This window comes from Rhinoderma darwinii, chromosome 9 (genome assembly GCF_050947455.1).
Source record: "Rhinoderma darwinii isolate aRhiDar2 chromosome 9, aRhiDar2.hap1, whole genome shotgun sequence".
NCBI classification, from domain to species: domain Eukaryota; kingdom Metazoa; phylum Chordata; class Amphibia; order Anura; family Rhinodermatidae; genus Rhinoderma; species Rhinoderma darwinii.
Window position 1 is genome coordinate 78574411 of NC_134695.1, and position 14470 is coordinate 78588880.

A 14470-nucleotide genomic window follows, 5' to 3' on the forward strand; every position below is an offset into this window, starting at 1 on the left:
GTGCTCCAGGTCCTTCTGGAAAACAAACTGTTTGCCAAAACCGAAAAATGTGTGTTTGGGGTACAGGAGATTCAATTTTTGGGTCAAATCCTCACTCCTCATGAATTCCGCATGGACACCGCCAAGGTTCAGGCTGTGGCGGAATGGGTCCAACCTGCCTCCCTGAAGGCGTTGTGTTTTTTGGGGTTCGCTAATTATTACAGGAGATTTATTGCTAACTTCTCGGTCATCGCTAAGCCCCTTACGGACCTCACTCGCAAAGGTGCTGATCTCCTCCACTGGCCTCCTGAGGCTGTCCAGGCTTTTGAGGTCCTTAAGAAGTGCTTTGTCTCGGCCCCGGTGCTGGTTCAGCCCAACCAAATGGAGCCATTTATCGTGGAGGTTGACGCATCCGAGGTGGGAGTGGGGGCTGTCTTGTCCCAGGGTACCAGGTCCCTCACCCATCTCCGCCCCTGTGCCTACTTCTCCAGGAAGTTTTCGCCAACTGAAAGTAACTATGATATTGGCAACCGCGAACTCTTAGCCATTAAATGGGCATTTGAAGAGTGACGCCACTTCCTGGAGGGGGCTAGGCACCAGGTAACGGTCCTTACCGACCACAAGAATCTGGTTTTCCTAGAATCTGCCCGGAGGCTAAACCCGAGACAAGCTCGATGGGCGTTATTTTTTACCAGATTAAATTTTTTGGTTACCTATAGGGCTGGGTCTAAAAATATTAAGGCTGATGCACTGTCGCGTAGCTTCATGGCCAGCCCTCCTTCGGAGGAAGATCCTGCTTGTATTTTGCCTCCAGGTATAATCATTTCCTCGATCGATTCTGATTTAGTCTCAGAAATCGCTGCTGATCAAGGTTCAGCCCCCGGGAACCTTCCTGAGAACAAGCTGTTTGTTCCCCTGCAATTCCGGCTAAGGGTACTTAGGGAAAATCATGACTCCGCACTATCTGGCCATTAAGGCATCCTGGTTACCAAACACCTCATTACCAGAAATTATTGGTGGCCTGGGTTGCCTAAAGACGTTAAGGCCTATGTCGCCGCTTGTGAGGTTTGTGCTAGGTCCAAGATTCCCAGGTCCCGACCAGCGGGCTTACTGCGTTCGTTGCCCATTCCCCAGAGACCTTGGACACATATCTCCATGGATTTTATCACCGATTTGCCTCCATCCCAAGGCAAGTCGGTGGTGTGGGTGGTGGTGGACCGCTTCAGTAAGATGTGCCACTTTGTGCCCCTCAAGAAACTACCCAACGCCAAAACGTTGGCTACCTTGTTTGTCAAACACATCCTGCGTCTCCATGGGGTCCCTGTCAATATTGTTTCGGACAGAGGGGTACGATTTGTTTCATTGTTTTGGAGAGCCTTCTGTATGAAGTTGGGGATTGATCTGTCCTTCTCCTCCGCCTTCCATCCTGAAACCAATGGCCAAACGGAGAGGACTAATCAATCTCTAGAACAATACTTAAGGTGTTTTGTCTCTGACTGTCAATTTGATTGGGTCTCTTTCATTCCCCTCGCCGAATTTTCCCTTAATAACCGGGTCAGTAACTCGTCAGGGGTCTCCCCCTTTTTCTGTAATTTTGGGTTTAATCCACGGTTCTCCTCCGTTTCACCTGGTAGTTCCAACAATCCCGAGGTAGATGTCGTTCATCGGGAACTGTGCACAGTCTGGGCCCAGGTTCAGAAAAACCTAGAGGTGTCCCAGAGCGCACAAAAAACTCAGGCAGATAGAAGACGTTCTGCTAACCCCCTGTTTATGGTCGGGGATCTGGTGTGGTTGTCGTCTAGGAACTTGCGTCTCAAGGTTCCGTCCAAGAAGTTTGCTCCCCGGTTTATTGGGCCATATAAGGTCATTGAGGTCCTCAATCCTGTCTCCTTCCGGCTGGAGTTACCCCCGTCTTTTCGGATACACGACGTGTTTCATGCCTCCCTCCTCAAACGCTGCTCCCCGTCCTTGGCTCCCTCGAGGAGACCTCCTGTTCCCATCCTCACCCCTGAGGGGGTGGAATTCGAGGTGGCCAGGATTGTGGACAGCAAGATGGTCCAAGGCTCCCTCCAGTACCTGGTCCATTGGAGAGGATACGGGCCCGAGGAGAGGACTTGGGTACCCGCCCGGGATGTTCACGCTGGGGTATTGGTCAGGAGGTTCCACCTGCGTTTCCCCAGTAAGCCAGGTCCACTTAGAAAGGGTCCGGTGGCCCCTCATAAAAGGGGGGGTACTGTAAAGGATCTGCCAGGCACAGCTTCGGGGTTAACTCCCAGAACTAATCAGTCAGCACCTGAGAATACATCCCTGAGACTGACTCCTGCTTCCACCATTCAGGCTGGCAGGCTTAGGAGTGGGAGAGCCTATCGTAACCTGGCCAGACTCAGCTAGCTCCCGCCCTCGGTCTATTTAAGCCTGCACTTCCTGTCCCTCGGTGCTTGTGATTCTTTCCTTGTGGTTTCCTGGCCCAGCTACAGCTCCTGCTATTTTTGATCCTGCTCCATACAGACCCTGGCTTACCGACTACTCTTCTGCTTTTCGTTTTGTACCTCGCACACTCCTGGCTTGACTCGGCTCGTTCACCACTCTGGTTGCTCACGGTGTTGCCGTGGGCAACGGCCCCTTTTCCTTGCTTGTGTTCCTTTGTGTGTTTGTCGTGTTTGTCGTGCACTTACTGAGCGCAGGGACCGTCGCCCAGTTGTACCCCGTCGCCTAGGGCGGGTCGTTGCAAGTAGGCAGGGACAGAGTGGCGGGTAGATTAGGGCTCACTTGTCCGTCTCCCTACCCCCTGCCATTACATCTACACTGTATAATACATACACATCATACCCTACATACAAGACATCTACACTGTATATTACATACACATCATACCCTACATACAGGATATATACACTGTATATTACATACACATCATACCCTACATACAGGATATATACACTGTATAATACATACACGTCATACCCTACATACAAGACATCTACACTGTATAATACATACACTACATACAGGATATATACACTGTATAATACATACACTTCATACCCTACATACAAGACGTCTACACTGTATAATACATACACATCATACCCTACATACAGGACATCTACACTGTATATTACATACACGTCATACCCTACATACAGGATATATACACTGTATATTACATACACGTCATACCCTACATACAAGACATCTACACTGTATAATACATACACTACATACAGGATATATACACTGTATAATACATACACGTCATACCCTACAAACAAGACGTCTACACTGTATAATACATGCACGTCATACCCTACATACAAGACATCTACACTGTATAATACATACACATCATACCCTACATACAAGACATCTACACTGTATATTACATACACATCATACCCTACATACAGGATATATACACTGTATATTACATACACATCATACCCTACATACAGGATATATACACTGTATAATACATACACGTCATACCCTACATACAAGACATCTACACTGTATAATACATACACTACATACAGGATATATACACTGTATAATACATACACTTCATACCCTACATACAAGACGTCTACACTGTATAATACATACACATCATACCCTACAAACAAGACGTCTACACTGTATAATACATGCACGTCATACCCTACATACAAGACATCTACACTGTATATTACATACACGTCATACCCTACATACAGGACATCTACACTGTATAATACATACACTACATACAGGATATATACACTGTATAATACATACACTTCATACCCTACATACAAGACGTCTACACTGTATAATACATACACATCATACCCTACAAACAAGACGTCTACACTGTATAATACATGCACGTCATACCCTACATACAAGACATCTACACTGTATAATACATACACATCATACCCTACATACAAGACATCTACACTGTATATTACATACACATCATACCCTACATACAAGACATCTACACTGTATAATACATACACATCATACCCTACATACAGGATATATACACTGTATATTACATACACGTCATACCCTACATACAAGACATCTACACTGTATATTACATACACATCATACCCTACATACAAGACATCTACACTGTATAATACATACACATCATACCCTATATACAAGACATCTACACTGTATAATACATGCACGTCATACCCTACATACAAGACATCTACACTGTACATTACATACAAGACATTTACACTGTATAATACATACACATCATACCCTACATACAGGACATCTACACTGTATAATACATACACATCATACCCTACATACAGGACATCTACACTGTATATTACATACACATCATACCCTACATACAAGACATCTACACTGTATAATACATACACGTCATACCCTACATACAAGACATTTACACTGTATAATACATACACGTCATACCCTACATACAGGACATTTACACTGTATAATACATACACGTCATACCCTACATACAGGACATCTACACTGTATATTACATACACATCATACCCTACATACAAGACATCTACACTGTATAATACATACACGTCATACCCTACATACAAGACGTCTACACTGTATAATACATACACATCATACCCTACATACAAGACATTTACACTGTATAATACATACACGTCATACCCTACATACAGGACATCTACACTGTATATTACATACACATCATACCCTACATACAAGACATCTACACTGTATAATACATACACGTCATACCCTACATACAAGACATCTACACTGTATAATACATACACGTCATACCCTACATACAAGACATCTACACTGTATAATACATACACGTCATACCCTACATACAGGACATTTACACTGTATATTACATACACGTCATACCCTACATACAAGACATCTACACTGTATAATATATACACATCATACCCTACATACAAGACATTTACACTGTATATTACATACACGTCATACCCTACATACAAGACATCTACACTGTATAATACATACACGTCATACCCTACATACAAGACATCTACACTGTATAATACATACACATCATACCCTACATACAGGATATATACACTGTATAATACATACACGTCATACCCTACATACAAGACATCTACACTGTATAATACATACACTACATACAGGATATATACACTGTATAATACATACACTTCATACCCTACATACAAGACGTCTACACTGTATAATACATACACATCATACCCTACAAACAAGACGTCTACACTGTATAATACATGCACGTCATACCCTACATACAAGACATCTACACTGTATATTACATACACGTCATACCCTACATACAGGACATCTACACTGTATAATACATACACTACATACAGGATATATACACTGTATAATACATACACTTCATACCCTACATACAAGACGTCTACACTGTATAATACATACACATCATACCCTACAAACAAGACGTCTACACTGTATAATACATGCACGTCATACCCTACATACAAGACATCTACACTGTATAATACATACACATCATACCCTACATACAAGACATCTACACTGTATATTACATACACATCATACCCTACATACAAGACATCTACACTGTATAATACATACACATCATACCCTACATACAGGATATATACACTGTATATTACATACACGTCATACCCTACATACAAGACATCTACACTGTATATTACATACACATCATACCCTACATACAAGACATCTACACTGTATAATACATACACATCATACCCTATATACAAGACATCTACACTGTATAATACATGCACGTCATACCCTACATACAAGACATCTACACTGTACATTACATACAAGACATTTACACTGTATAATACATACACATCATACCCTACATACAAGACATCTACACTGTATATTACATACACCTCATACCCTACATACAGGACATCTACACTGTATAATACATACACATCATACCCTACATACAGGACATCTACACTGTATATTACATACACATCATACCCTACATACAAGACATCTACACTGTATAATACATACACGTCATACCCTACATACAAGACATTTACACTGTATAATACATACACGTCATACCCTACATACAGGACATTTACACTGTATAATACATACACGTCATACCCTACATACAGGACATCTACACTGTATATTACATACACATCATACCCTACATACAAGACATCTACACTGTATAATACATACACGTCATACCCTACATACAAGACGTCTACACTGTATAATACATACACATCATACCCTACATACAAGACATTTACACTGTATAATACATACACGTCATACCCTACATACAGGACATCTACACTGTATATTACATACACATCATACCCTACATACAAGACATCTACACTGTATAATACATACACGTCATACCCTACATACAAGACATCTACACTGTATAATATATACACATCATACCCTACATACAAGACATTTACACTGTATAATACATACACTACATACAGGATATATACACTGTATAATACATACACATCATACCCTACATACAAGACATTTACACTGTATAATACATACACGTCATACCCTACATACAGGACATCTACACTGTATATTACATACACATCATACCCTACATACAAGACATCTACACTGTATAATACATACACGTCATACCCTACATACAAGACATCTACACTGTATAATACATACACGTCATACCCTACATACAAGACATCTACACTGTATAATACATACACGTCATACCCTACATACAGGACATTTACACTGTATATTACATACACGTCATACCCTACATACAAGACATCTACACTGTATAATATATACACATCATACCCTACATACAAGACATTTACACTGTATAATACATACACGTCATACCCTACATACAAGACATCTACACTGTATAATACATACACGTCATACCCTACATACAAGACATCTACACTGTATAATACATACACATCATACCCTACATACAAGACATTTACACTGTATATTACATACACTACATACAGGATATATACACTGTATTTAGGCAATGTATACACAGAACTCTGCACACATGGTTTATACGAATCATACACAACACATCGCACTCCACTGGACACAATATAAAATATGGGTGACAAAAGCGGAGAGCAGGTGCTCCCGGGTCCACCCCCCACTGACAAAGCGTTTATAGCCCTGTACAACCCTATTCAGGAGGCAGAGAGTCAGACCCCAACGCAGAGACGTACCTCCCAGCAGCAGATTCCTGTGACCTTACTGACTGCCATACAGGGAAGCCGTTTCTCACCCTAATACCACACCCCAAATGTCTGTGTTACCCAACTCTGCCTAACCAGTTACATGATTGTAAGGAGAGAGAGGGGAAAAGTGTCAGGGAGGGAAAAGGAGAGAATGTAACAGCAGAATAGTGAGTGCAGCTCTGGATGTGACTAGAGTATAAGATACGATGTAACAGCAGAATAGTGCCTTCAGCTCTGGATGTGACTGGAGTATAAGATACGATGTAATAGCAGAATAGTGACTGCAGCTCTGGATGTGACTGGAGTATAAGATACGATGTAACAGCAGAATAGTGCCTTCAGCTCTGGATGTGACTGGAGTATAGGACACGATGTAACAGCAGAATAGTGAGTGGAGCTCTGGATGTGACTGGAGTATAGGACACGATGTAACAGCAGAATAGTGCCTTCAGCTTTGGATGTAACTGGAGTATAGGACACGATGTAACAGCAGAATAGTGAGTGGAGCTCTGGCTCTGGATGTGACTGGAGTATAGGACACGATGTAACAGCAGAATAGTGAGTGGAGCTCTGGATGTGACTGGAGTATAAGATACGATGTAATAGCAGAATAGTGAGTGCAGCTCTGGATGTGACTGGAGTATAAGATACGATGTAATAGCAGAATAGTGAGTGCAGCTCTGGATGTGACTGGAGTATAGGACACGATGTAATAGCAGAATAGTGAGTGCAGCTCTGGATGTGACTGGAGTATAGGACACGATGTAATAGCAGAATAGTGAGTGCAGCTCTGGATGTGACTGGAGAATAGGACACGATGTAATAGCAGAATAGTGAGTGCAGCTCTGGATGTGACTGGAGTATAAGATACGATGTAATAGCAGAATAGTGAGTGCAGCTCTGGATGTGACTGGAGTATAAGATACGATGTAATAGCAGAATAGTGAGTTCAGCTCTGGATGTGACTGGAGTATAGGACACGATGTAATAGCAGAATAGTGAGTGCAGCTCTGGATGTGACTGGAGAATAGGACACGATGTAATAGCAGAATAGTGAGTGCAGCTCTGGATGTGACTGGAGTATAAGATACGATGTAATAGCAGAATAGTGAGTGCAGCTCTGGATGTGACTGGAGTATAAGATACGATGTAATAGCAGAATAGTGAGTTCAGCTCTGGATGTGACTGGAGTATAGGACACGATGTAATAGCAGAATAGTGAGTGCAGCTCTGGATGTGACTGGAGTATAGGACACGATGTAATAGCAGAATAGTGAGTGCAGCTCTGGATGTGACTGGAGTATAGGACACGATGTAATAGCAGAATAGTGAGTTCAGCTCTGGATGTGACTGGAGTATAGGACACGATGTAATAGCAGAATAGTGAGTGCAGCTCTGGATGTGACTGGAGTATAGGACACGATGTAATAGCAGAATAGTGAGTTCAGCTCTGGATGTGACTGGAGTATAGGACACGATGTAATAGCAGAATAGTGAGTTCAGCTCTGGATGTGACTGGAGTATAGGACACGATGTAATAGCAGAATAGTGAGTGCAGCTCTGGATGTGACTGGAGTATAGGACACGATGTAATAGCAGAATAGTGAGTGCAGCTCTGGATGTGACTGGAGTATAGGACATGATGTAACTGTGGATTAGTAAGCAGATGATATACGCGGTTCTGTTGGCGGTATTTCCTGACTTCACGTTAGCGGTGAGATGTGTGAAGGGATCTGACATTTACTGACACTACGCCACGTATATCCACGTCCGGACGTGCGCTCACAAGTTCTAACAAGTCCTCACATCCAGGCGCTGGGATCTCCGCATCGTCCCTCCCGGGGAAACACACGTCATGGAGGATGGACGGCCGGTGCTGTGGGGTACAGAGGCCATTAACGGTCGCTGCGTATCCATGGAAATAGTGACTACCAGCCTGTCGCTGCTGACCTTAAGGGCCACACATAGGGGCCCCCACTCAGGTCATGGAGAGAGCGACACTAATATCTATAATGTTCTGTTAACGCAATGTATGTGTAATATAGGAGATTAGATTACAATGTATCACTCCCATCATCCTGACCCCAGGAGCTCACAATCTAATCTCCTATATTACACAATGTATCACTCCCATCATCCCTGTCCCCAGGAGCTCACAATCTAATCTCCTGTATCACACAATGTATCACTCCCATCATCCTGACCCCAGGAGCTCACAATCTAATCTCCTATATTACACATACAATGTATCACTCCCATCATCCCTGTCCCCAGGAGCTCACAATCTAATCTCCTGTATCACACAATGTATCACTCCGATCATCCTGACCCCAGGAGCTCACAATCTAATCTCCTATATTACACACACAATGTATCACTCCCATCATCCTGACCCCAGGAGCTCACAATCTAATCTCCTATATTACACATACAATGTATCACTCCGATCATCCCTGTCCCCAGGAGCTCACAATCTAATCTCCTATATTACACATACAATGTATCACTCCCATCATCCTGACCCCAGGAGCTCACAATCTAATCTCCTATATTACACATACAATGTATCACTCCGATCATCCCTGTCCCCAGGAGCTCACAATCTAATCTCCTATATTACACATACAATGTATCACTCCCATCATCCTGACCCCAGGAGCTCACAATCTAATCTCCTATATTACACATACAATGTATCACTCCCATCATCCTGACCCCAGGAGCTCACAATCTAATCTACTATATTATACATACAATGTATCACTCCCATCATCCTGACCCCAGGAGCTCACAATCTAATCTCCTATATTACACATACAATGTATCACTCCCATCATCCTGACCCCAGGAGCTCACAATCTAATCTCCTATATTACACATACAATGTATCACTCCCATCATCCCTGTCCCCAGGAGCTCACAATCTAATCTCCTATATTACACAATGTATCACTCCCATCATCCTGACCCCAGGAGCTCACAATCTAATCTCCTGTCTCACACAATGTATCACTCCCATCATCCTGACCCCAGGAGCTCACAATCTAATCTCCTATATTACACATACAATGTATCACTCCCATCATCCTGACCCCAGGAGCTCACAATCTAATCTCCTATATTACACATACAATGTATCACTCCCATCATCCTGACCCCAGGAGCTCACAATCTAATCTCCTATATTACACATACAATGTATCACTCCCATCATCCTGACCCCAGGAGCTCACAATCTAATCTCCTATATTACACATACAATGTATCACTTCCATCATCCTGACCCCAGGAGCTCACAATCTAATCTCCTATATTACACAATGTATCACTCCCATCATCCTGACCCCAGGAGCTCACAATCTAATCTCCTGTATTACACATACAATGTATCACTCCCATCATCCTGACCCCAGGAGCTCACAATCTAATCTCCTATATTACACATACAATGTATCACTCCCATCATCCTGACCCCAGGAGCTCACAATCTAATCTCCTGTCTCACACAATGTATCACTCCCATCATCCCTGTCCCCAGGAGCTCACAATCTAATCTCCTGTCTCACACAATGTATCACTCCCAGCATCCTAATCGCAGTGCAGATCATGGACCAATCACAGCTGTTGTTGCATGTGATCTCCATACTCATGTATCCTGGTGTTGCTGCTGAACTGTGATTGGCTAAGGGAAGATCAGGTGACCGTCTGCTCTATTGTCATGTAATGTCCATACGTGTGACATAACAATGGCCGCCGTCACCGCAGACACCGTGTATGTAATGTCTCTCACCCTTGACCTCTCCATCAAACAAGATGGTGGCGCTTTTCTTCTCCTCGTCTCCATGTCGCCCCCATTCGGGTTCGGGTTTCGTGTTCTCTGGTCTCTCATCAGGTTCTGAATGGAAGTAACGAGGAGGGAGCACAAGACGTCCATCCTGACCCTCGCGTGCCGTGTCCTAGCTCTCCGCTGTCCTGAGGGACGACTGGATCCATCCACATGAGATGACGCAGGTGATTATAGGATTAAGCTGCGTATCCCGAGTAATCCCGGCAGCCATTAAGCCTCGTCTCCCCCGGTGCCATCTGTCCCACTATTGGAGGATCCAGGCTTCACTATGATAAAACTGACGGGCGGCCGAGGTTCTAGCGGTGACTTTGTTTCAATCCGTGTCCGCGGTTCACAATCAGACCATCTACTCGCCTCTTGTACGTTCTGCGCTGCCAAAAGAGCAGATCGTGATAGAACTCCCGTCAAATATTGAACCAAAGTATACAGCGGGGGCGGTCCTTCTGTTCAATGTACAATAGAACCGCCCCCGCTATATGATGTGACGAACCGACCCCGCTGTGTGATGTGACGGACCGCCCCCGCTGTGTGATCTAACGGATCACCGCCGCTGTGTGATGTAAAGGACCGCCCCCGCTGTGTGATGTGACGGACCGCCCCCGCTGTGTGATGTGACGGACCCCCCCCGCTGTGTGATGTGACGGACCGCCCCCGCTGTGTGATGTGACGGACCGCCCCCGCTGTGTGATGTGATGGACCGCCCCCGCTGTGTGATGTAAAGGACCGCCCTTCTGTGTGATGTGACGGACCGCCCCCGCTGTGTGATGTGACGGACCGCCTCCGCTGTGTGATGTGACGGACCGCCCCCGCTGTGTGATGTGACGGACCGCCCCCGCTGTGTGATCTAACGGATCACCGCCGCTGTGTGATGTAAAGGACCGCCCTTCTGTGTGATGTGACGGACCGCCCCCGCTGTGTGATGTGACGGACCGCCCCCGCTGTGTGATGTGACGGACTGCCCCCGCTGTGTGATGTGACGGACCGCCCCCGCTGTGTGATCTAACGGATCACCGCCGCTGTGTGATGTGACGGACCGCCCTTCTGTGTGATGTGACGGACCGCCCCCGCTGTGTGATGTTACGGACCGCCCCCGCTGTGTGATGTGACGGACCGCCCCCGCTGTGTGATGTGACGGACCGCCCCCGCTGTGTGATGTGACGGACCGCCCCCGCTGTGTGATGTGACGGACCGCCCCCGCTGTGTGATGTGACGGACCGCCCCCGCTGTGTGATGTGACGGACCGTCCCCGCTGTGTGATGTGACGGACCGTCCCCGCTGTGTGATGTAACGGACCGCCACCGCTGTGTGATGTAAAGGACCGCCCTTCTGTGTGATGTAAAGGACCGCCCTTCTGTGTGATGTAAAGGACCGCCCTTCTGTGTGATGTGACGGACCGCCCCCGCTGTTTGATGTGATGGACCGCCCCCCGCTGTGTGATGAGACGGACTGCCGCCGCTGTGTGATGTAAAGGACTGCCGCCGCTGTGTGATGTAAAGGACCGCCCCCTGCTGTGTGATGTGACGGACCGCCCCCGCTGTGTGATGTAACGGACCGCCCCCGCTGTGTGATGTGACGGACCGACCCCGCTGTGTGATGTGACGGACCGCCCCCGCTGTGTGATGTGATGGACCGCCGCCGCTGTGTAATGTAACGGACCGCCCTTCTGTGTGATGTAAAGGACCGCCGCCGCTGTGTGATGTGACGGACCGCCCCCGATGTGTGATGTAACGGACCGCCCCCGCTGTGTGAAGTAAAGGACCGCCCCCGCTGTGTGATGTAACGGAGGACATTGAAGGGTTGTCCCGGATTGATGAGAGGTTCTGCTTTTGTCCTTGCTGTCCATGGACATGTTCTGTTTGCAGGTCCACCACATTTTCTTGACCATCAGACCGTGCACAGATGTGAACCGGTTCCAGGACATCCACTATAATTTCATCCGCGACCGTTCTCCTGCCACGCCGGATTACATCACAAACTTTCCTCCATGGAGTGTAATGTGGGGGGTCACATACTTTCCTCCATGTAGTGTAATGTGGGGGGGTCACATACTTTCCTCCATGTAGTGTAATGTGGGGGGGGGGCACATACTTTCCTCCATGTAGTGTAATGTGGGGGGGGGCACATACTTTCCTCCATGTAGTGTAATGTGGGGGGGCACATACTTTCCTCCATGTAGTGTAATGTGGGGGGGTTCACATACTTTCCTCCATGAAGTGTAATGTGGGGGGGGGGCACATACTTTCCTCCATGAAGTGTAATGTGGGGGGGGGCACATACTTTCCTCCATGTAGTGTAATGTGGGGGGGGGGGTCACATACTTCTCTCCATACAGTGTAATGTGGGGGGGGGGGTCACATACTTCTCTCCATGTAGTGTAATGTGGGGGGGTCACATACTTTCCTCCATGTAGTGTAATGTGGGGGGGGGTCACATACTTCCCTCCATGTAGTGTAATGTGGGGGGGGGGGTCACATACTTCTCTCCATACAGTGTAATGTGGGGGGGGTCACATACTTCTCTCCATGTAGTGTAATGTGTGGGGGGGGGTCACATACTTTCCTCCATGTAGTGTAATGTGGGGGAGGGGGGGCACATACTTTCCTCCATGTAGTGTAATGTGGGGGGGTCACATACTTTCCTCCGTGTAGTGTAATGTGGGGGGTCACATACTTTCCTCCATGTAGTGTAATGTGGGGGGGGGCACATACTTTCCTCCATGTAGTGTAATGTGGGGGGGGGGCACATACTTTCCTCCATGTAGTGTAATGTGGGGGGGGGGCACATACTTTCCTCCATGTAGTGTAATGTGGGGGGGGGGCACATGCTTTCCTCCATGTAGTGTAATGTGGGGGGGGTCACATACTTTCCTCCATGTAGTGTAATGTGGGGGGTCACATACTTTCCTCCATGTAGTGTAATGTGGGGGGTCACATACTTTCCTCCATGTAGTGTAATGTGGGGGGGTCACATACTTTCCTCCGTGTAGTGTAATGTGGGGGGGGGCACATACTTTCCTCCGTGTAGTGTAATGTGGGGGGGCACATACTTTCCTCCATGTAGTGTAATGTGGGGGGGGTCACATACTTTCCTCCATGTAGTGTAATGTGGGGGGGGCACATACTTTCCTCCATGTAGTGTAATGTGGGGGGGGGGTCACATACTTTCCTCCATGTAGTGTAATGTGGGGGGGGCACATACTTTCCTCCATGTAGTGTAATGTGGGGGGGGGGCACATACTTTCCTCCATGTAGTGTAATGTGGGGGGGTCACATACTTTCCTCCATGTAGTGTAATGTGGGGGGGGGCACATACTTTCCTCCATGTAGTGTAATGTGGGGGGGGGGGCACATACTTTCCT